Source organism: Hyaena hyaena, unplaced genomic scaffold (genome assembly GCF_003009895.1).
Source record: "Hyaena hyaena isolate Hyena2069 unplaced genomic scaffold, ASM300989v1 scaffold_196, whole genome shotgun sequence".
Lineage (NCBI taxonomy): Eukaryota > Metazoa > Chordata > Mammalia > Carnivora > Hyaenidae > Hyaena > Hyaena hyaena.
This window is the reverse complement of record NW_024080828.1, coordinates 1,193,435-1,217,167: the sequence shown is the minus strand read 5'-3', so window position 1 is coordinate 1,217,167 and position 23,733 is coordinate 1,193,435. Positions and strand designations below refer to the sequence as shown.

Genomic DNA, 23,733 nt, shown 5'->3' with positions numbered 1-23,733 from the left:
GAAAACAATTATGGCAGGAGTCATACGTTACTACTATTTACTCTTGAGAGTCAGCCATCTGATGGCAGAAGCAAAGCATGGACGAACCATGGAGTCCCACATGCATATGTAAATATTTCTAGCCATTCCTCTTTTTTTTAAATACCTTTTCCCCCATTGATCTTTATTTAACATTGGTCAGATCAAAGTTAATATCCTCCTGTGTCCTTAGGTATCCTGAGTCAGCCTGAACTTTGCCCTAACGTATTCTCAATTTGTAAATATCTCTGATAGAGTTGTTGCCAAATTTCTCCCCTCTGGGTGTTTATCTCCTGTCCGCTTACCCATTTTGCAAGTTTCACCAGGTCCCCTCAACTAAACTTCACTTTACCATCCAAGCAAGCTTGGTAGTTATTGTTTTATCTTTCTGATTGCACCAGGCTTCTGAAGGGACACCTGTTAGCCAGAGATGCTTAGATGTGAATTTTCCAGAAAACAGGTATCTCTTGTTTCTTTTAATTTTTAGTGTTTATTTATTTTTGAGAGTCGGGGGAAGGTCAGAGAGAGAGGGAGACACAGGCTCTAAAAGCAGCCTCTAGGCTCTGAACTATCAGCACAGAGCCCGATATGGGACTTGAACTCACAGACTGTGAGATCATGACCTGAGCCAAAGTCAGATGCTTAACTGACTGAGCCACCCAGGGGCCTCAAAATAGGCATTTCTAAGGAGATACAAGGCAGTGACATTAGCAGGACTGGTTTTGTATTTCTGGAAAGAGAGGAAAAATTAACTCAGCTGTGTTCAGCTTTCTGTTCTTTTTCTCTAAATCATAGTAAATTGTCATGGAAGTGGAGGAATCAGAATGAGGCAAGCTAAACTATTAAATTTAGGAGATCACAGCAGTGGCAGAGAATGCTGATAAAATTATCACGTTGGTCTCACTATGAAACACAGAAATAAATACAACAAAGATGTTAACAAATAACAGCAGGTAACATCCAACCCAGACACCGTTTTCAGATTGATTAATTCCCACAGTCATATGAAGTGGGGTCCTGTCTTGTCATAGGGCTGGGAAATCTGCGGGTCAATAGGCTAACGTGACTTGGCAAAGGTCAACAGAAGTAGGGAGTTCGGGACTGGGATTGAAATCCAAGCTGTCAGTTTCAAACTGATATTCCACAATTCTGCCTCAATTATTTCTCTACCTTTTAGGCATACATAGGATGTTTGGGCCACAGAATTGAAGATGCCGAAAGTCCCCAAACAAGTTAGCAATAGTTACAGCATCTATGGTCTAACAATCTCTCATGCTGCTGTAAGACACCCGTAATTGCCATTCCATACACTTGGTTGCCCTTGAACATGAACCCTTGATTAAGATGAACTGCTTGCTCTGCCCTATCCCCTCTTTTATCCAGCAAGGCAAAGGTCTTGCAGGTTCTAATAAAAAGAAAGCTTTTCTGGAGTCACTGGTTTTACATTATAGCATTCTTTTAAAGCTCTTGTGTGCACCAAGTTTATTCTATCCTATGCTCCGTTATATGATCCATTCAACTTGCTGCCTGTTGTATACACAGAACAGTGCTCTTACATAATTTACATAATTGTATGTAATTTGCATTTTACATATTTAGTAGTACACCTTTGTGCCGTGGTATATTGCTTGAGAACCAATCTATTTCTCTCACGACTGGAGATTTAAGTCAGATGATGCATGAAAATCACATTTATTGTCACTCAGGAAAGGATAGATAATTAGTTTGATTCACAAACATTTGAATCTCACTGTCAGAAAATACAAACTCGCCCATCAAAGGATTCCCTACCAAGAAAACAATTATAATGTAACAAGGTAATTGATATAATAATAGTTTATTAACTGTGGTATGGAAATACAGAGAAAGAGCCAAGTAAGCCTTTGGGATTATCAAAGAAAACTTGACAGAGATGTGGAATTTTAGTCTTTTAACTTTTCTTTAAGATTTTATTTTTGTAAGTAATCTCTACACCCAACATGGGGCTCGAACTCACGACCCTGAGATCAAGAGTCACAAGCTCTTCCAACTGAGCCAGTCAGGCACCCTGAGTCCTTTAGATTAAAAGAAAGTTACCAGGTAGAAAATGGGTGTTCAAATATAGCACTTAGAAGCAGAGAGTATAGCATAAACAAAGGCTTAGAGAACACTGAGTACTTTGGGGATAGTCAAAACTTCAACTGTATGGTCATATGGTAGTTGCTGAAGGGAGGAGGTTGGAAAGTGGATTGAGATTGGGTTGAGAAAGTTCCTTTAGACCTGATGAAAAATTGGCCTTATTAGGCATCACAGAGCCATAGAAAGTTTTAGACCATCATTAGCTACATGTTATAGTACCAGTTTGGGTGTCATAAGAAATATAGATTAGAGCTTGATAAGAACAGACTCCAAGGGGACCAATTCAACAAACCCAAGTGCCAATAGATCAAGAGACAACGGAGGTCAGAATTAACATGGTGGCAGTGGATTCCATGGTGGCTTTGAAAAATGGACTTCAGAGACCATTTGGGATTGGAGGAAGCTAAGAGATGAGAAAGGAGTTGATGTCTTCAGGGATTGGTGGTGCTTTTGCTAAGATTGGGATTACGGGAGGGTGAATAGATTGGGGAAGGGGGGGGAGGTATTGGATTTTAATTGGAATGTATTGATTTTGAGATACTAGCAGGACATCCAAGAGCCTAGGCCCTCCTTGATGGCAGTTGTTTAGGTGATCATATCAAAGTGCTGGCGATAACTCCAGTCACATGTATCAGCTGTGGGTAAAGAAGAAAATTTAAGTCTTGCATATCAACTCTTTTCATTGCCATTTAGGAAAATTGCATTTTTACCAGTGTCAGGTTTTTTTTACTTGATGAGATTGGCTTGAAACTTCCCCTATATTTTCTTGATGACAGTAACCTAGGGAAAGCATTAAATCGTGTTGATAAAATTGTTGGCTACAATCTGGCTCTGATGATAATAGCTTAGAATCATGAAGCAGCAATATTTTAGCCCGAGAGAAAACAAACTCTATCCTGAGCACATGTGCTCTTTTGCCTTTCTTGTCTGATATTGCTTGAAAATTTTATTTTTCCACTTTGAATTGTGGATTCTACCAACTGTTTTAAAAGCTTTTGTCCTTTTAGGGGAGGAGGGGAGTGGTTTTTCCTCCCTTTTTCCTGATAGCTGAGGAGTGAAGATTTAATCGGTGAGAAAAATATACACACTACAACCTCAGAATGTTCTCACTGCTTTTTAATGTTTGATGTACCTGACAGATTGGCCTTTCAAAACAAAATAATAGAATAGGTGGTGCTGGAAAAAGCCTTTTCCATCCAAGACAAAACCACGTGGACACTGAATATAACTGACATTAGCCTAGACATTTGGGGGGAACGGGACATGTTGCTGGGGCACAGATTCTATAATAAAAGACTTCCAACTCAACTCCTTAGCCACATACTCCAGGCTCACTACGGAAAGTGTAATGGAAAGAACATTGAGCAAGAGTCAGGAAACTTGGCCTCTATTTTTGCCTCCGCCATGTTGTGGGACTGGAAAATCTTAGCCCTCTCTGTGCTTCAGCATCCTCATTTGCAGAAATTAATGATTGCATTAGATTATTTCTGACTCTAATCAAAAATGAACATGATATATTTTTAAACACCCACTATACGTCAGCTACGTTGGCATATATATTTGCACTCAATATAATTCGATGATGAAAACCAAACTAACCCATGTCATCTGTCACTTACTGATGAGGAAACTAAGGCTCAGGGAAAAAATGTACTCAGGGGGCGCCTGGGTGGCTCAGTCGGTTAAGCGTCCGACTTCGGCTCAGGTCATGATCTCATGGTTAGTGGGTTCGAGCCCCGCGTCGGGCTCTGAGCTGACAGCTAGCTCACAGCCTGGAGCCTGTTTCAGATTCTGCATCTCCCTCTCTCTCTGACTCTCCCCTGCTCACGTTGTCTCTCGCTGTCTCTCTCTCTCTCAGAAATAAATTAAAAAAACATTAAAAAAAAAAAAAACGTGTACTCAGTATCAGGAAGTTAGTGAACACTGTAAGGCAAGGTCTTACTTTAGTGACTGTCCTTTCCACGGTCCTGCACTGCCACTAAGCTAGTTCCATTATCTGGCTAGAAAAGCACAGCACAGCAGATATACTTCTGAAACAGTAAAACTACCTACCATTCTTAATCCCAGGCAGAAACAGGATGATGAGCAGCTTTGAGGAAGAAGTTAATAAAGTGTTTAGGACAAGAAATCTTGGGAGTTTTGAATGGGTGCTTAGGTACCCAGAAAGTGACCACAGAGAGGTACTATCCAACTTCGGCAATGGTCCATTCTTAAGCGCTGCCAACACCAAAGAAGCTCAAACTCAAAAGCTGAGGAGGAAATAAAACACTGACTCTATTGTATAAGAGAGGTGCCTTGCAATCTACAAGGTAATTGGAGAAAATGTTTAGCTTTTCCTTTATCGTTTTATAGAAGGTCTAACTATGAGAACAAGTCTTGTCCTTTGGAGGTGTGTGTGCTTTTCAGTATTTTGTGTGTCCGTGTACCCACATGCAAGTATTTCAATAGTGACCGATGGATCATCTGAAAAATAAATCAAGAGACAGGACTGACTCACGTGAGAACTAAAGTCTTAAAAAAGAGCAGCTGCTTGGAAATCCCTCCTCCATTCCCTCATCTTCCCTCCACTCTTCTTAAGATCCTGGGAAGTCAGGGTCTGTCATTGTCTTTTCTATGGAAGCCCTCTAGAAGCAGCTCCATAAGAAACATCTTAGCTTTGAGCTGCGTAGGATTGGGGCGGGCAGGAAGGGTAGACAAGAGGCCAGTTCTCCAGTTTGAAGGGAAAGATAGCGACGGGAGCACAGATGTAAAAGGACATCCTCTTTGAGCAAAGGGGAGACTCAACAATGAGAGGAGCAAAGGAGACAGATTACAAACAGGAAGAGCAGGGGGCGCCTGGGTGGTTCAGTTGGTTGACTCTTGACTCTTGATTTTGGCTCAGGTCATGATCCCAGGTTCACGGGATCAAGCCCCGGGTCCGGCTCCATGCTGAGCATAAAGCCTGCTTAAGATTCTCTCTCTCTTTCTCTCTTTCCCTTTGCCCTTCTGGAACATGCATTCTCTCTCTCAAATAATAGGAAGGAAGGAAGGAAGGAAGGAAGGAAGGAAGGAAGGAAGGAAGGAAGGAAGGAAGGAAGGAAGGAAGGAAGGAAGGGGCGGGCCTGCAGGGAGACCCCGCTTTGAATAGCTGGCCACTTGATCACTTTGCAGCCCTTGGCCTCTGGAAAAGAAGATTATTTAGGATGCAGCTTTAGGTTCTTTTCCCTGCTCTTGTGAATTATGCCACAGGCACATCTTTCAAATGCATCCCACCCACTTGTCTCTGATCTGCTGCTGGCATTTTAGTCTAGGGCCACTCTCCTCTCTCCCGAGGTTGCTCCGCAGAATCCCACCCGAGCTCCCCGCAGCAGGTGCCCCATCAACTCCGTCTCTTAACACATCGCACACAGCACAGCGATAGAGACCTTCCTGGAGTGCAAATCAGATCTTGTTGCCTCCTCACCGCAAACACTTTCAGGGCCCTCCACATTGCCCTCGCAGTCAAGTTCAAGCTCTCAAGTGTGAGGGCAGAGGTCCCTTTGTGATTTTCCTGCTGATTTCTCCCACCTCAGGCCTCACCCTCCCTCTACCTCACACACAATTTCTCAGACATAAGGGGTTCCTAGTAGGGTTTGTTTGCTCTTTTACTCTGGCCTCATGGCTGTTCTCTCTACTATGAGAATCTCTTTCCCTTTTCTGTGATAACTGCCCCCAAACGTTACCATGAATAACATGTACGAATCTTTCGGTTTTCAGAGAAGAGGACCCTTTCCCTGGGAACACTTCCCTGACCCCTCACTGCAAGCAAGTGTTCCTCTGTATGTTGCCATAGCCCTTGGGAATCCCACCCTCATTGGACACATCACCCCTTCTCGTAATTGCCTGTTTGCTTGTCTGGGTTCGCCACTCGTCTTTACCCTTGTCAAGTATAGTCTTCTTTGCTCATTATCGTAACTTCTTTCCCCAGAACAGTTTCAGATATCTAACACTCAGCAAAAGCTAGTCCTTCTTCCTCTCTACGGAGGGAATAAATGGCTATTAGCCCCATCCACAAAATAGCTCTCCAGCTGAAGACAGCCAAGACCCTCACATAGTCTTACTTTGCCTCTGACAATTGTGCCTTTGAATCTTTGTTCACTGATCAAGACTCTATTCTGGCGCTCTAAAATCTGATTACAATCTCCTGGGATATCCCAGTCCTAGAGTTTGTTTTATTGCAGACATTAAATACATACTTTGGACACATTTCCATGTCTGTGGGCTGCAAATATTGTATTTGGGACCGAAAACCTACAAGTAGGTAGAAGTACGGGAAGGGAAGAAGAGGGTATGAGGTTCACCCTGATGATTCTTTCGTTGGGAATTTCTGGTGGAAAAGGAGAAACGCTCAGGATGTCCCAGATGAAAATGATTTCAATTTTGTGGCCAGCACATCTTCTCAAATTTATACTGCTTCTCCAGCCTCCGAACTGAATTTCCTTCTTCGATATGCTCCCTTCTTGCTGACACTCAGTCCCAAAGCTGCCCTATCAAAAAAATATATTCCTTGACACAACAGAGGCAGAAATTCCTACTCCAGACATGTTTCTTGTACTTGTGCTTTGGTCTCATTTCTCCACCTGCCAGGTAAAAAGGAAACCAGATTAGAAGCATATTCTAGCATGGCTATGATCACAACAAAATAAAGCAAGAGGATTGTTCCGTGAGCTTCTGTTAATGTTGAGTTCATTGAACAACTATCTATTGATCCGTGTTATTGGTTAAGCAGTGTGTTAGGCACTGTGGGTCAAAGATGTGAAGACATAGGCTTTTCCTCAAAGAGCTTACAATACAAGCTTCAGAGTTACTATTAATAATTATCGTTTACCTACAATATTCTTGACTTATATCCTTAAATATTTTGGGTCTTGCGAAATTTGTTTGTTTGCCTGTTTTGTGTTATTGGAAAATAGCTGTTGACTCACCGGATTCTAACATGGTTGGCCAGCTTTCTGACCCAAGGTGGTGGATGGAACGGTTGTATATGCTAATTATGCTTACCCACACCTCCCTGAAATACAAGTGTAGATGTACAGAATGAAATAAACGCCATCAAAGAGAAAGAAAGTGGCATTATCAGCAAGTAAGAGATTCCAAAAAAAATTTTTAGAAAATGAAAGGTACACTGAATAGTGGGATGTAAAATTATCAGACACGTTCGGAAAACCAACTGCGCAATGATCGTGAATAAGGTGATCCAAGAAAAACAAACTGACCCTTATAAAAATAGATGTAATGTGAGAAACACAGACATGAACTAAAAAAAGAAAGAATTAAAACCAACAGGTTCTATTTGGTAGACTCGGAGCCACTTGAGTTGTTTTCCAAATTTTTAAAAATGTTTTATTTATTTTTGAGAGAGAGAGACAGGGGAGGGGCAGAGAGAGAGGGAGACACAGAATCGGAAGCAGGCTCCAGGCTCTGAGCTGTCAGCACAGAGCCCTACGCGGCACTCCAACCCACGAACTGTGAGATCATGACCTGAACTGAAGTCGGACGTTTAGCCCACTGAGCCACCCAGGCGCCCTGAATTGTTTATGAATGCATAAAACAAGGGCGGTGGGAGGAGGGAATGGTAACAAGCGCTAAATTCTGTGATCAAATGGACATCAGAGTGGGGGCGCGCTTGTGTGTAAGAACCAGGAAAATGTTCATGAAGAAATTGCTGGGCTGAGCTTCCCGGTAAAATAGATGTACTACTCCCCACGTGGAGAGGGGCAGGGCATTCTAGGCAGAGGGAGCAAAACCATAGAGTGTTTAAAGAAAACAAAGATTGAAGTCCAGGAAACTACAGGTAACTGCAGAGAAATGAGAGGCTGACATGTGCATGGAAAGAAGTCAGCCTGGAGGTAGGCGGGAGCTAGCCCAGAAAGGTCTTCAGACCTTGGAAGCCATGCTACAGATTTGGCATCTTAGCTTGTCAGTAATGAGAAACATGGACACATTTTCTGGAGATAATTAGTTGAGGAAGAGACTTATATAATCAAATAAAAGGTCGATTGCCCTGAGTACTGTTTGCTGGAATCCATTCCAAGGGTTAAGCCCTAAGGCAGAAGGAAAAGCCAGTCAATGAGAGGATTTGAACTAAAGTGGAGTCCTTGAGGCAAGAATGGGGGTGCGAGGTGGGGTGGGAAACAAAACTTATTAAGGTGGTAGAATTGATTGTTGTTGGGGAGCCTAGTGGCAACATTCATCCATACAGGCAATGCAGGATGAGGAGCAGATTTCAGAGGAACATAATGAGCCCTTTTTTAGTTCTTTGTGAATGTTCAGATATGGCAGCTGGTGTTGCATAATTGCAAAATTGGGGTTTAGCTCATTATTGGCTTCTAAGAATATAAACACATTCCTTCTCTCCTCTGGCCTACTCTTTGAAAACTGACACCATGGGGTGCGGGGTCCAAGTGGGTTTTTTGAGTAAGGCCCTACATGTAAATTTCTTGACATCTTTTTTTTTTTTTTTTTTTTTTTTAATCTTCTCTACCCCTTTTCTACATTCTGGCTAGTTGTTCTGATTGTACAGGTAATCCACGATCATGGCAAATATTCAAACAAAACACAAATTTGGAAAAGTAGAGAATAAAACCCCTGAGGTACCTCTCCCAGAGATAACTATCACTAACAGTTCTGTCTACAGACTTCCAGATTGTTTTAGTGTCTATTCTTTTAATCGCTCATTATGTTTTCTGGGATCGTACTACAAGACTGCTTTTTAATTCATCTACTCTATTTTTAATTTGGAAAATTTCAAATATTCATACAAGTGGAGAAAATAACATAACACCTATATACTCGTCTCTTAGATTTAAGAAAAATCAACGTGCTGCCAAGTCCTTTTTTGTAAGTAAAATTTCAGTTCCAGCCAAACCATCCGATTGCTATCACTTCTCTCCCCCCTCACCCCTTCCCCCACACTCCTTCTCTCTCCCTTCCTGTATTCCTGAGGTTTGCGCTATCCTGAAGTTGGTGTGAATCGGCCTTATGCATGTTTACTTTTGAAATCATTTTCTGCACATGTATCTACCCAGAAAAAAAATATAGAGGGATATTTACTATTAGTCTATTATTTCCATTAAATGGTTGCATTCATCGTATCCTACTGTATGTATCATTTTTCAGTTTGTTTTCTTTAAATGCGGCATTATATTTTTGAGATTTATCACATTGTTTCATGTAGATTAAGTTTACTTCTTTTTTTTAAATCTATTCTATGATACCCAACCTCACTTTTCTTAGCATTAGTGACAGGGGTATAAAGTGTACCCTTGAACACCGATCCTTGTATACATATGAAAGTCTTTCATACAAGTGGGATTAGGGGATGGGTCCACCCGCAACTTTACTAGAGATTGACAAATGGCTTTCCAAAGAGTGATACCGGTTTATATTCCCACAAGCAAGTTTTACACCCTTCTGATTCCTTTAATACTGTGACAACGCTTGCTTTTTTTTTTTTAGATGAAAAATTTGGGGTTACGAAATAGTGTCTGTGATGGTTAGTTTTATGCATCAACTTGACTGGGCCATAGGTTGCCCAGTTATTTGGTTAAAGGTTATTCTGAGAGGGTGGGGGGGAGGGAGGGAATCCCAAGCAGGCCACATGCTCAGTGAAAGTGTTTCTGGATGATATGAACGTTTGAATTGGTAGTAAATTGTTTTCCCCAGTTGGGGGTGGACCTCATCCAATCCACTGAAGAAAGAGTAAGGGAGAATTCTCTCTCCACACCTGTCTTTGAGTAGGGACGTGGGTCCGCTCTAGACTACACAATAGGACTTGGGCAAGAAAGTATACCATTGGCTCTCCTGGTTCTAATGCCTTCTGACTCAGACTAGAAAGAGCCATCATTCCTCCCGGGTCTCTAGCCCGCTGACTACAGTACTGTGGACTTCCTGGCCTCCATGATTGCATGAGCCAACTCTGTAAAATATATTTATACCTATGTCTATCTACATATCTCTCGTTGGTTCTGTTTCTCTGGAGAACCCAGAAGATTACAGTGCCCCACTGTTGTCGAAATAGACATTTCCCTGGAAAACTAGGAAGGCTGACCATCTTTCTTCACATATTTCTTAGCAGTTTGGGTTTTCTATCATGGATTGTCTGTTCATATTTTTTATCCACTTTGTAGGTGTCTAGTCATAGCCCATCCAACTGTTCTTTCTCTCAGATACTTCACTTTGGGGACATCCATTCCACCTTTATACCCCTATACCCAGAATTTTAAACGTCATATCTGCTTAAATGCAAATTACAGAAAATGAAGGCTAATTCAGAATAAAGAAGGGTGATGTAGGTAGATGGGCAGCATGTCCTTCTGTAAATAGGTGTTTTAGAAAAAGAGGAGGTAGCATGAATGGACCACCTCAACATCTGCCACCCACAAATGGCCTCGTAGTACATGATGACATTGGCATGCTGGGCCAGCGTTTCTACCCAGACTGAAGGACAAAGTGGGCACTATTGCTAAGGCCCATGTACAGGCGCTGGAAGAGAACATACCTCACTTTAAACCATTAAGGAAGCAGGTAATCGCTTCCCAGAGTGGCTGGGCTTTCACTCCTTTGTGTGTTTCACAATGATCCTAAATGTTTCTCAGCAAAAATGTCACTCATTTCAATTCCCTTTAATTGGGATTTCTATTTCTGCAACATTTTACTGGTGTTTATTTCAAATCCTTCCTTTTCAGACCTTCCTTCTTTTTCTTTTTTCTTTTTTGGCTGTTTTGATGAAGCTACAGTCATGCTCTGTGCTTTTCATGGGGACTCCTTGGAAACAAAGCAATTTTGGGACGACAGATTGGGGACCCGTTAGAGAACAGGAAGAGCGGTGTGCAGCGTCTCCTCCAGTACGATCTGTTAAGGAAAACAGATAGGAGAGTGTGTTGAGGGGTCTTCATTAATGGGGTGCCCAAGATGCCAGACGCGTCAGCGTGAGTGGCCCTCCCGACTGACCGTGGACTCAAAACCGCTGTGGTGGTAACAGAAATGTGGAGCGAATGCCTGAATAGCGCTGCAGAGGCTGTGGTCCTTCAGCCTGCTCTCCAGTTGAAAATTTTCCTTGGCCACAGTCTCAATCTACCCAGATTTAGTGGATGACCCATTTGCAAGGAATGTTCCCTTTTTAAAAAAATTTTTTAAATGTTTATTTATTTATTTTGAGAGAGAGAGCAAGCACAGGGGGAGGGGCAGAGAGAGCGGGAGACAGGATCCCAAGCAGGCTTCACACCGTCTGCACGGAGCTCAACTCGGGGCTGGAACCCATGAAATGTGAGATCGCGACCTGAGCTGAAATCAAGAGTCGGGCACTTAACTGACTGAGCTACGCAGGCACCCCAGGAATGTTTCCTTTTAACGAAAAAAAGAAAAAAAAAAAAACTTTAGTATCACTCTTTCCTCCAATAAAAAGGAATCAGTTATGAAACTTGACTGGAAACCTTACCCCTTCACAGGTAGATTTTAAAAGGTCACCTGGTAACCATAGGAAGCCTGGCCTGGTATACAATGCCAAGCTAATCCAAGGTGGAAAATGGTTATTTCCTTGTCACTGTCTATACTCAGCCTTGCTCTGCAATAGAGATGATGAGAAGTATGATAAAGGTCAAAGGTGAACCTCTAGAAGTCCACTCCTCTGATAGGTATTCTCTGACCACTTACCCCTTCTACAGTCCCTATGTATACTCCCAAATCTCCTCGTGTGTTAGGGTTTTCTGGAGAAACAACACCAATAGGATATGCTGAGATACAGTGAGAGGAGATTTATTATGAGAATTGGCTCATGCAATTATGGAGGCCCAAACCCCACAGTCTGCTATCTGTTAAATTGGTGAACCAAGATACTGGTGGTATAATTCAGTCAGACTCTAAAGCCCTGAGAACCAGGGTTGCTGGTGTCTGAGGGCAGAAGACAGATATTTCAGCTCAAACAGAGAAAGCAAACCTCACCCTTTCTCTGCTTTTTGTTCTGAGATGCTCAACAGGTTGGCTAATGCCCACCTGCATTGGCAAGGGCAATCTTCTTTACTCATTCTCCCAATGCAAATGCTCATTTCTCCCAGAAATACCTTCATAGAGCACCCAGAAAAAATGTTTTATCAGCTCGTTGGGAATTTCTTAGCCCAGCCACGTTGACACAGAAGACTAACCCTCACAGGGTGTTCACCCCCCATTGCCGGAATTGCTCCCTCACTGAAACTGTTCAGTTCTCTTTCTCCACTGTAGATCTTTGACTCCTCCAAAGCCATGAATAGTGCTGTTTGGACCCTCCAATCTAGCATCGTGCCCCTGGGTACTTGTGGAATGATTTTAGTGGCTGGGGTTAGATGTGGTGAAAGGAATCACTGTCAACTGCCATGAGCGCTCTTAGACTTCTTTGGGCCAGGCTTTCCCTCCCAGCCCCCACCCCGACCTCCCTTTCACCTCCATCTCTCTGCTGAGAAGGAGATGAAGAATAATCTTCACTTATACAATGGGTTTACGTGTATTGTCTGGCTTACATTATTACTCCACAATAGCAGATGAGGTTTAAAAACCAAATACCATGCTCTTAAATTTGCACATCTTTGGAACAAGAATTGGGAACAATGACAACATTCTGAGCTTCCCAGAAGGTAACAACGATGGGGATTTTTGTGGACATCTGAGAGGAACACAGGCACAGATGGTTTGTCTTTTATTGGCCCATTCTTGACCAGAAGGCAACACTCGCTGAAACAAAGGAGCCTTCTATGAGAAGGGTGTGGGGGTCACAGCGGCCTTCAGGGTGGCCCTTGTCCCCGCTCTGGTCTCTCTCTGGGCCTCTCGTGTATTGTTCATCTTGTTAGTTCACAATCCAGGGCTTGTGACATTTTTCTGCTCTGGCGTGGAAACGACAGAACTATACAACATTCGTTTCTGATTGGTATCTCTGAGTCAGGCAAGGGGGCGGGGGTGATTAAAACTGGACTCACACATATCTTCCCATGAGCTAACCCAGGGTTTGGAAGTACAGAAGGAAGTTGTTAGGGGAAGGCACCCGGGGAACCGTTTTCGGTGGGCATGTCTCTGAAAGTAAGACAGATTTCCTTGGTGCCTAAAGGGGTGCCACCCCTAAAACAGAAGCCCTGTGGCAGAATGTCCATTAAGATGTCAAAGCCAATGGGATTAAATCACTTCTAGAAGGCATCTTGGAACCAGAGAAAGAGAAGTCCGACTGCACAGAGCAAAAGCTGTGACTATTCTGACAACTACATTTGTTGGCCAACAGGGTAAAAAATACACTGTTAACTGCAGAGCCCCCATGATGTCTTGAATAATTTGAACTTGTGTGCCGAATGGGTCATCTTTCCTCTCTCTTCTCTCTTTTTAAAAAAATGTTTATTGTGACAGAGAAAGAGAGAGAGAGAGCACGCATGCGCACAGGGGAGGGGCAGAGAAAGGGAAAGAGAATCCCAAACAGGTATCCCATGTTCAGCAAAGGGCAGGACGCAGGGCTCGAAACCATGAGCTGTGAGACCGTGACCCGAGCCAAAGTCCGGACACTTAATGGACTGAGCCCCCCAGGCGGCCCCTTTTTTTCCTCTTTTTCTCTTCCTGCTCTTCCCCTGTCTTCTTTCTCTTTCCCCTCTTTCCTCTCTGCCACTTTTCTCTAGACACTTTTCCTTCTATCCCTTCCCTCCTGTCTTTGATCTTCCCCTCCTCTTTGCCTTCAAATGCTGAGTGCCATTTCGTGCCAGCAAACAGGGAAGGATCTCCTGCTTGGGCCAATTACTGCGCTGAGAGCCTGGGTGTCAAGATGAATCAGTTCTGTTTCCTGCGCGGGAGCAGGATCAGGCTTCTTCCAGCACCTCCAGAAGCTACTGCCTGGAACACACTAGGCTCAGCAGCCTTGGCTTTTTTTTTTTTTTTTTTTTTTTTTTTTTTTTTTTTTTTTTTTTATGTTTTATTTATTTCTAGGAGAGAGAGAGACAGCGTGAGCAGGGGAGGGTCAGAGAGAGAGGGAGTCACAGGCTGAAACAGGCTCCAGGCTCTGAGCTGGCAGTCAGCACAGAGCCCGACGCGGGGCTCGAACCCACGAACCGCGAGATCATGACCTGAGCGAAAGTCGGACGCTCAACCGACTAAGCCACCCAGGCGCGCCTTGGCATTTTTATTCTATAATATGGGCCGTTGGGATTTTTCTTAATCTTATTAAAATTAGTCTCGGAAGAACTGCCTTTCTTTTTTAATCCTCCTGTAGCACATCATCTAAGGGCAAATAATGCGCTTACTCTGCGACCGACGTCTTCTCCCCGACTTCTCCTTTTTCAGGTCTGTCTCTTCCCTTGTGTGCCTCCTCTCCGAAATTCTGGAGCTGCCATTGTTCCTGCCCTCAGGTGGCTTACCACCTAAGAGGAGTCCCATTTCGATCAATTCCTTTAACATTCTTTAATCACTTCAGCAGTCGATAGGAAAATTGCACAACTGATTTGAAAACACTCACTTAAGCAGGTTGCTGTTGTTTGCACCCAAGGGGGGCCGCGAGGGTGGAGCAAAGGGACAAGCAGCCAAAATCTCTCAGGCGCTCACTGTGATTGCACAAAAGAGACAGGTGTCAATAACACAGGTACCGGCCAGGACACTGTGTAATGCCTCCATTTCTAGTCAGATCAAAAACAGCTCACCCTGTAAATAATACCTTCGTTTCTGTACCAGCCTGATTGCGATCAGGTAACCTTCAGGCGAAGGGCTGACTCTGCCTTGCTAAAGCTTTTGGCAAACGATTTTCGGCTTTGTGCAAGGGATTAGGTTAACTCTTGCAAAACTGGTTCACCAGGAACAATGACTAAGTGGATTTTTTTTTTTTTTTTTGTATCCGGCATATTGTGTCTGAGCAGCTATAAATATATTTACAAGCTGAAATTCCAAGGAGCGGGGAGTATGAGCTTGCTGGGAAACTCGCCAGCTGAACTGTGGGCCTTCACTTGGCCTGCATATGGTGGGTTCATCCTCATCTCTCGCAATTTTATTTTCTGTCTCAAGGACTTTGTGTCACTTTCTCTTTAACACTCATCATTTCTCTCCACCCTGCTCCTGAGTTTCTGTGTCTGTGTGTGTGTGTGTGTGTGTGTGTGCGCGCGCGCGCATGTGGTGTGTTCTGATCTCCCCAAGGCGGTGGAGGTATGTCCTGTTATCAAATGTACAATCTACATATTAAGCGCTCTGGTGATGAAAGTCACGGGCGAACAAGCCTTGTTCTTCTCCCTCATTCGCAGAATCTGAAAGCCCGGAGAAGTGTGCACTCAAACAGGACGTGAGTGTTTGGAATCCGTAGAGCTCTCAGTGTGGACGGTGCAGGTGTAAGTTGCAGATCTTGGCACCGAGGCTGGCAGAGGTGTGGCGACGACAGACATTGCCATCGGGCAGTGTTTTCCTACTGCGTGTTCCCAGAAATTAGCGACAGGAGGGGTGGGGGCTGCTACAAAAGTGCTTCCTGAAGTGAGCATCTCCAATAAGGGAGCTTTCTCAGAGTATTAATTATGCTAAAGCGCCTTGGGCCTAGTCAAGAATGAGTTAGAATGTGTGTCATTTTTCATATTTATCATTGAAGCCACGTCACCCACAGCCTTCTCGGAGCCTAGCCTTCTGAGAAACACACTTCAGTGCTGCCTGAGGGCCTAGGAACAGAAGAGAGCGAGTGAGGTGTCCTGGAATAGAAAACCCTGGTTGTAGGTCCTGCTGATATCGGCTAGTGGATAAGTTTCCATTTTCCACTATTGGAATTGACCTGGGGAGAGTAGACTCGACTCGGGGCTTCTGGGACTTCTCTAGTTTCTTTTCACTGCCTTGTCCTACCCCGTCCTCACTGAGAAGGCAATCTACTCTATCTGATCACAGAAGGGAGGCTTTCTCCAGGGTGAGAGGTTATCGTCACGTGTATGTTTAGGCATTATTTATAATCTGTTCGTCTGACTCTTAAAGTTCAAGTCCGCACAGTCACCTAAGCCCACGGTCAGTCGTCCTTTTACGGCTCCTCTCTTTTCCCTGCAAGGTGCTTTCTCTGGCTTCTAGGCTTCTTACTGCCCTTCTGTTCACAATGCTTCTTTCCAAGACCCTGGGCCACCAGCTTGGTCTCCGCTGACCAGGACTCTGCCTCGGAAATAGCATACTGTCATTTCTCTAAGTCACCGGGCTCAGCTCTAGCCAGCCTCAGAGTCACCGAGGCACCATGCCAGCCCATTGACTCCGCTCGGTCCTTTGATTGGACGATGGGCCCAGAAATCTCTATCTTCGGCGGCACCCCAGTTGATTCTGATGCCTGCCCGGGGGTGAGAAACACTGCTCCAGGTTCTGGGCACGCAGCCCTCTCTCCTTTTTTCCTGGAGCCCCGCCTGGGTCATGATTCCATTTCCCCTCCCTCTGCCTTCAGAGTGGATGGAAATGGAAGTCTTTCCATTCCTGTTGTGTTCCTATTGTGTCTCGGGTGCTTTGTATATGTTATTTCATTTATTTTATCTTTTATTCTTTAAAAAAGAGATATTTATGTATTTTGAGGAGAGTGTGAGCGGGGGAGGGGCACAGAGAGGGGGACAGAGGATCCAAAGTAGGCTTTGCACTGACAGGCTGACAGCAGCGAGCCCGATGTGGGACTCAAATCTATAAACCCGGAGATCGTGACCTGAGCCAAAGTCAGACCCTGAACCGACTGAGCCACCCAGGTGCCCTTTTTTTTTTTTTTTATGTTTATTTATTTTTGAGAGAGAAAGAGAAAGCAGGGGAGGTGCAAAGAGAGAGGGGTACAGAGGATCCGAAGTGACCTCTGTGCTAACAGCAGAGAGCCCGGTATGGGGCTCGAACCCGCGAACTGTGAGATCATGACCTGAGCCAAGGTCGGAGACTCAACTGACTTGAGGCACCCAGGGGCCCCATGGTACTTCATGGTATTTCACAACACACTTACAAAGTACACATCATTATCTTAATTTAAGGATGAGAAAGCTAGTATTTAGAAAGCCTGGGTAATTTTCCCAAAGGCTCACCACCAGGCAATGGCAGCATAAGGGCTTGGCCTCCAATCTTCCAGCACCCACAGTCTATGCTTTAAAAAGTGTGGTGCCTGGACTCACAGAATCAGCCTGACCAGGGACCTATTAGAAATGCAAATACTTGCCTGCTGTCTCAGACCCGCCCAGTCAGTTTCTTTGGGGAGGGCGTCCAGAAACCTGGGTTTTAATCAAGCCCTCCAAAATGATTCTCTCGCACACTGAAGTCTAAGAAGCACCAACCTAGAAAACTATATATTTCCCTGCTGTATGGGCTTGTCTCTTCTTCCTTCTTTTTTTGCTCGGGAGAATTGCCATATTTCTTTCCCGAAAATCCCACTATCAGCTCCGTGTGCGGTCTCCCTCATATCTTTCTCAGGCAGCAGTTTTATTAGGCAGACGCTTCCCATTTCCTTAACACCATTCATGGATTCTGAGCCAGCCTGGGAGGGGGAGGGGGTCCAACCTAGCTTCCGGTTTTGCACTATTTTACTCAGTCTCTTAAATATTCCCTTGCACCGTTGAAGACATTGAAGACACTGACTTCCACCCTTTTATATTTTTTCATTATTTTTTTAATGTTTATTTATTTTTGAGAGAGAGAGAGAGCAGGGGAGGAACACAAAGTGAGAGGGGACAGGGGATCCAAAGCAGGTTCCTTGCTGTCAGCAGCAAGCCTGATCCAAGGTTAGAACTGAAGATCCGTGAGATCATGACTGGAGCCAAAGTCCGACCCTCAACTGACTGAGCCACCCAGGTGCCCCCAACCCCCTTGTAGAGCTGGGAGTGTACACATGGTGGGGGACACATATCCCCCCCCCACACACACACAGTGAAGTTTGATGACACCAACAAACTTCTTCATTGTCTACACCACAGCTGGCAAATCCCTCGCGGTGGTCTACTCCAAGCTCAGATTCGCAGATAAAGGATTGCAGATGTCCAGTGGCCTTGGAAAAACGCTCATGGAGCACTGAGCGCTATCTCTTTAAAGGGAAGTAAGAGGGGGACGATTGTTGAGCAGGGATCTGCTGATAACACGGCACCTCCTCAAAACCATAATCTCATTCAGCGTTGGACGGTGTCCAAGGCAAACCAGGACCACTCCCGGGCTACTCCACCAGAACGTTCAGGGTGGCCAATGCCTCTTGCTGACGCTGCTGCCTCTTCCCATGCACGCGGAGAGTCCTGGTCGCTCAGCAAAAAGCCTGATTACCTCGTGCAACAGTCTGAATGTTGATGCCATTCCGACCACCTCTGAAAAATGAATTTATTCCACTATCTTCAGCCTCAGAAATAATGCATAATGGATTGGATTAGCATTTTGGAGTTCAAAATTACCTACAGTTTCCCTGGTCGGCTGAGGTGTGACTGTTAAACAGAATAAGGGGAAAGAGCAGGCTGACAGGGAAATCTCTGCAGAGGGGTATTTATTTATTGATTTATTTACTTACTTACTTACTTATTTTTCGGTTACATTTAGCTTTCCAGATGGTTTCTTCTATACCATCTCTCACCAGAACATTCCATGAATAAATATTAGGTTATATCCCTGGGCCATCTGTAATGGTCGTGTTACTCTGTTCAGTGAGGTGCCCATGGGATTGTATCCTAGCCGGAATTGGAGTCGGTGTATTGAGATGCACTGAATCCATTTATAACTTTCATTCTCCTTTGCTACGTGTATTCTCACTGGATGAGAGTTCCTAGCTGTGAGTACTCTGGGGGCAGCTTAATTACCAAAAACACAAAAAGAGAATTATGGTATCACCCTAAAGTGCCCTTGCAAGAAATCTCAATGCAGCTCAATTTCAAATTCTGCTCAAGTTTCAAATATAGTCTTGATATATTTTGCTTAGCAGTTTATTTGCTTTCTCATTGCCGCTGTTCTTAATGGCACAGAGCTCTATAAATAAGAGCCAATAATGGGGAGTGACTCAAAAGTCTGGCTATTTTCATGAGTGCACTATTTTGGGGTGAAGAGTCCACATTTTACATTCTCATGCTTGCAGCACTGCACAAAAGTCTGAATTCCGCCCCCCCCCCTCCCTTGGGTTCAAGAGAATATTTTGGAAATGACTGGCAGAAAATAGACTTAGCAAAGCAGTGCTATCAATTTTCATGCCGAAGGATTTACAGGGAATGATGGCATCTTATACTTCACAATGAACATACAAGGATTTCTAAAAGTTGGCAAACCGTAAGAAAAACACATTTAGAAAATTGTGCTATGAGTTAGTGTTCTGGCTATATAGCCGATTCACTTGTGTTTCTTATTTTTTAATTTTTGTTTTTATTTTCCTCTAACTGTTTAAAATGAAATTTAAAGCACGGTTGATCTTGGCTTGGATAGACAGACTGGATATTAACTGGGGATTTAGTCAATATCCAAGAGCTGATCTACTTCTGACGGTGGGACCCACATAGCTCCCTTGGAAGTTTCCAGAGAGGCTGACTCGTCTTTTTTAAACCCTGCTTGCTGCCTCTCTGTGGGTCTCTACCTTCTCTAGTCGCATGCCATTTGCCTCATAGAATTCTGATTTTCTGGAATTGTTTCCTCAATGTGCAGGGGCGATAAAACATAATAAAAATTCTGGATATTGCAAATCTTTTTTTCAGATTAGATTTTTGGAGGAGAAATCATCTTAATTTACTTCTATTTTAATAATCTCTGTGGATGGTTCAATAACTGAATGTAAACTATTTAATGCCCCTTTCTAATATCCTATTCATTAAACCCATTCTATGGTGTGCAGGGTGGCTCAGTGGGTTAAGCATCCGACTTCAGCTCAGGTCATGATCTCACAGTTCATGAGTTCAAGCCCTGCATCAGGTCCTGTGCTGACAGCTCAGAGCCTGGAGCCTGCTTCAGATTCTGTGTCTCCCTTTCCCTCTGCCTCTCCTCGATTTGTGCTCTCTCTCTCCCTCAGAAATAAGTAAATAAACTTTAAACCTCAACAATATTGAGTCAGTGATCTACAATTCCCCATTCAAAACTTCCATAAAGCAGAAACATAAATATCTTCATTGTTACTACAATCAAACAGGCAAAACCAATGACAGTAACAAAAACATTTTTATTATTTCTGGGATGTTATAGTGGCCCTTTGCATGGGTTTTATTTATTAGACATGTTCTAATAATCTTTGTTACTTAAAGGAAATTTTTTTAAATGTTTTATTTATTTCTAGGAGAGAGAGAAAGAGAGAGAGACAGCGTGAGCAGGGGAGGGTCAGAGAGAGAGGGAGTCACAGACTGAAACAGGCTCCAGGCTCTGAGCTGGCAGTCAGCACAGAGCCCGATGCGGGGCTCGAACCCACGAACCGCGAGATCATGACCTAAGCAAAAGCCGGACGCCCAACCTACTAAGCCACCCAGGCGCCCCAAATCTTTGTTACTTAAAAGCAGATAAAATAACTTCACTACTTTAACCTCTCTGGCTCTACCTCTTGCCACATGACCATTTGCAGCACCAAGGACAAAGTATGCACCCCGAATTCCAACTAAAGACAATTGTTTGACTACTCTATATCCCCGATGGGAGGGGATGTTTTATACGGGAGATTTGTTTCAGAACTAAGTACCAGGAAAATTTTGCTTCCCTCCAGCAGTTGTGTATTTTCTCCTCCAGGACAGTAAGAACCATGTCATTGAACCCATTTTCCTTTGTGCTTAGCTGCCAGGAAGCTCAGAGCCAAACTTGTAGCCCAATTTTTATTCCTATGTAAGGAATACATACGTCCCACATATCTGGGTTCCTCCTTCCTCCTTGATATCGATCTTCAATCCTGACTAGTTTACAAAATATGCCGTTATTTAAAAAAATCTGTAGACGTATGTACAGGCTGCCCGAAATTATTATGGCGTAAAGTAGGTTATGTATAAATCAGTAAGTCCATGATTTGAAAAACAACGCATTTTGGCAGGGAGATCACTCTGTGAATGGTCTTTCGGTTCCTAACCCAACCCGCTGAAGCCTATTTCATTTCAGGGCACATTTTGTGTGCATTTACCATGTGCCAGACAGATGTGCTCCTAGCAGGGAGGTTTACGAGTGTTCACGGCGCTCAGTCTCTCAAGGGAGGCTTGAGAAGACACAAATACAAATAATGGCGCACAAAACAAAATAGATGTTAAGTAACAGTAAAAACAGCCTGAGGTAGGGGTACCAGTTCATGTTGCAAGAGCTTAAAAGATAAAGCGATTTTTTCAGGGCTAAAATTGAGGGCAGTTCATTTCAAGCCAAGGAGGCTGTGTGAAGAAGGCATCATGTTGCTACATTACAGTGAGCAACGATGGACCAATGCGGCTGCAGACCATTGCTTTGTTTGTTTTTCGGTTTCTTTATGTTTTTGGGGAGAGCGGATCCTAAGCAGACTCTGTGCTGTCTGCAGAGCCGGAGACAGGGCAGGGCTCACTCTCCCTGACCACGAGATCATGACCTGAGCAGAAAACGAGTCAGATGCCTAATGGACTGAGCCACTCAGGGGCCCCGGCGGATCACTGTTAATAAGTAATAGGTTATTGTTAATATCGCTCCCCAAGCAAAACAGGGTTATCTAGAGGTGAGTAAAAGTTTTTGAAAGGGACTTTTGGCAATGTAACTATCCCAAACCCTATTATACACATTTCAACTTAAAAATCATAGGTCTCCTTTTCTTTTTTTTATACAGGTTTTTAAACAAGGGAAGGATAATTGACCTACAGTGTTACATTCTTTCAGGCATGCCACATAGCGATTTGACGATGAAATACTTTACGAAATGCTCATCTTGCGAAGTACAGTTACTGTCACCATACCAAGTTACTACAGTGTTACTGAGTATATTCCATGTGCTGTACTTTCCATCCTTGTGACTTACTTATTTTCTAGCTGGAAGTTTGTATCTCTTAGTCTTCTTCACTTATTTTGCCCATCTCCCCAGTCCCCTCCCCGCTGGCCACCACTAGCTTGCTCTCTGTATTTGTGAGTCTGTTTCTGTTAGTTTGGTTGGTTGATTGTGTTTCTTGTCTTTATTTTTTTTTCAATGTTTATTTCTCTTTGAGAGACAGAGCATGAGCAGGGGAGGGGCAGAGCGAGGGGGGCACAGAAACTGAAAGCAGGCTCCAGGCTCTGAGCTGTTAGCACAGAGCCTGATGCAGGGCTTGAACCCACAAATGGTGAGATCATGACCTGAGCCAAAGTCAGATGCTTGACCAACGGAGTCACCCAGGCGCCCTGGTTGATTATTTTATTTTAGGTTCCACGTATGAGTAAAATCATATGGTATTTGCCTTTCCTTGCCTGACTTATTCCACTTAGCATAATACCCTCTAGATCCATCCATATTCTCACAAATGGCAAGATCTCCCTCTCTTTTATGGCAAAGTAATATTCCATTATATATATTTTTTATATATATATCATATTTTCTTTAAAAATTCATCAACACTTAGGTGGCTTCCATATCTTAGCTATTGTAAATTATGCTATAATAAACAGAGGAGTGCCTATATCTTTTTGGATAAATGTTATTATTTTCTTTAGGGTAAACACCCAGAAATGGAATAGCTGATCATAGGGTATTTCAATTTTTAATTTTTTGAGGAACCCCTATACTGTTTTCCACAGTGGCCGCACCAGCCCCACATGCCCACCAACAGTGCCCAAGTCTTCTTTCCCCACATCCTCTCCATTTCTTACTTTTTTGCTGCTAGCCGCTCTGACAGGTATGAGGTGATATCTCACCACAGTTTTGATGTACGTTTCTCTGATGCTGAGTGATGTGGAGCATCTTTTTGTGTGTCTGGTGGCCTTCTCTATGTCTTCTTGGGAAAAAGCATGCTTTTCCTTTTCCTTGTTGGGAACGTCTCATTGGGATTTCCCTAATGCCTCTCAGTCAGGATGGGGACCACTTCTGAGTTGACAGTCATAACGAAGAGAGGGAGTGAAGGAGGAAAGCAGAAGACGCTACAAGAAGAAAAGAGAAGGAAAAAGAGCTGGCCGGGATCAGCTGTATTTTCCTAAGACACAGAGAGAGCATCAGGATACAGACCATGTGGGGGTGCTCACAACAAAGAAATCTCGGGGTTAGGTCAGACTGAAATTTCGAGAAGGGTGAAGCGAATGTGGCGTGGAAGGATGTCAGTGGGGAATTACTGGGCCAGATTGTTTTGCTGTGAGGCTAGAATGGGGCACGCAGTTGGGTACAATGAAGCCATCAAGCATTGTGATGTGTGTTGTGTGGAGCTGGGGAGGTGGGCGCGGGGCCGCTGGGGGGCCACAGGTGCCCAGGTGGGAAGACTTGAGCCCCGGGGCTTGCCTCTATTGCTGGTGCACTTCCACTGCACCCCCCTCCCCCCACCCCCGAACTGTTTGACTTTGGGAGCTAATTTAAAACATCAAGAAGAACCGCCTGAGCAGAACCAGAGGGAAATTTCGTAAACAGCAAGGGCAGCGATTCCTACGGGCTGTGTGCTTTTGGAAACAATTTACATAAGGGGTGATTTCGACATGCACTAATATATACAGTCTAGCTGGCGTTTTATACGGAAACTTTAATAAAACGGCTCTAACTGGTGCTTGATTTACATAGATTAGAGA

At 43.9% G+C, this 23,733-nt stretch overlaps 1 non-coding gene across 1 annotated transcript; it reads right to left on the bottom strand.

Moving 5' to 3' along the window:
- Nucleotides 1-1,989: 1,989 nt before the first annotated feature.
- TRNAK-CUU lies at nucleotides 1,990-2,062 on the bottom strand. The gene has a single exon. It is a non-coding gene; the product is annotated as a tRNA-Lys (tRNA).
- Between the last annotated feature and the right edge of the window lie 21,671 nt (nucleotides 2,063-23,733).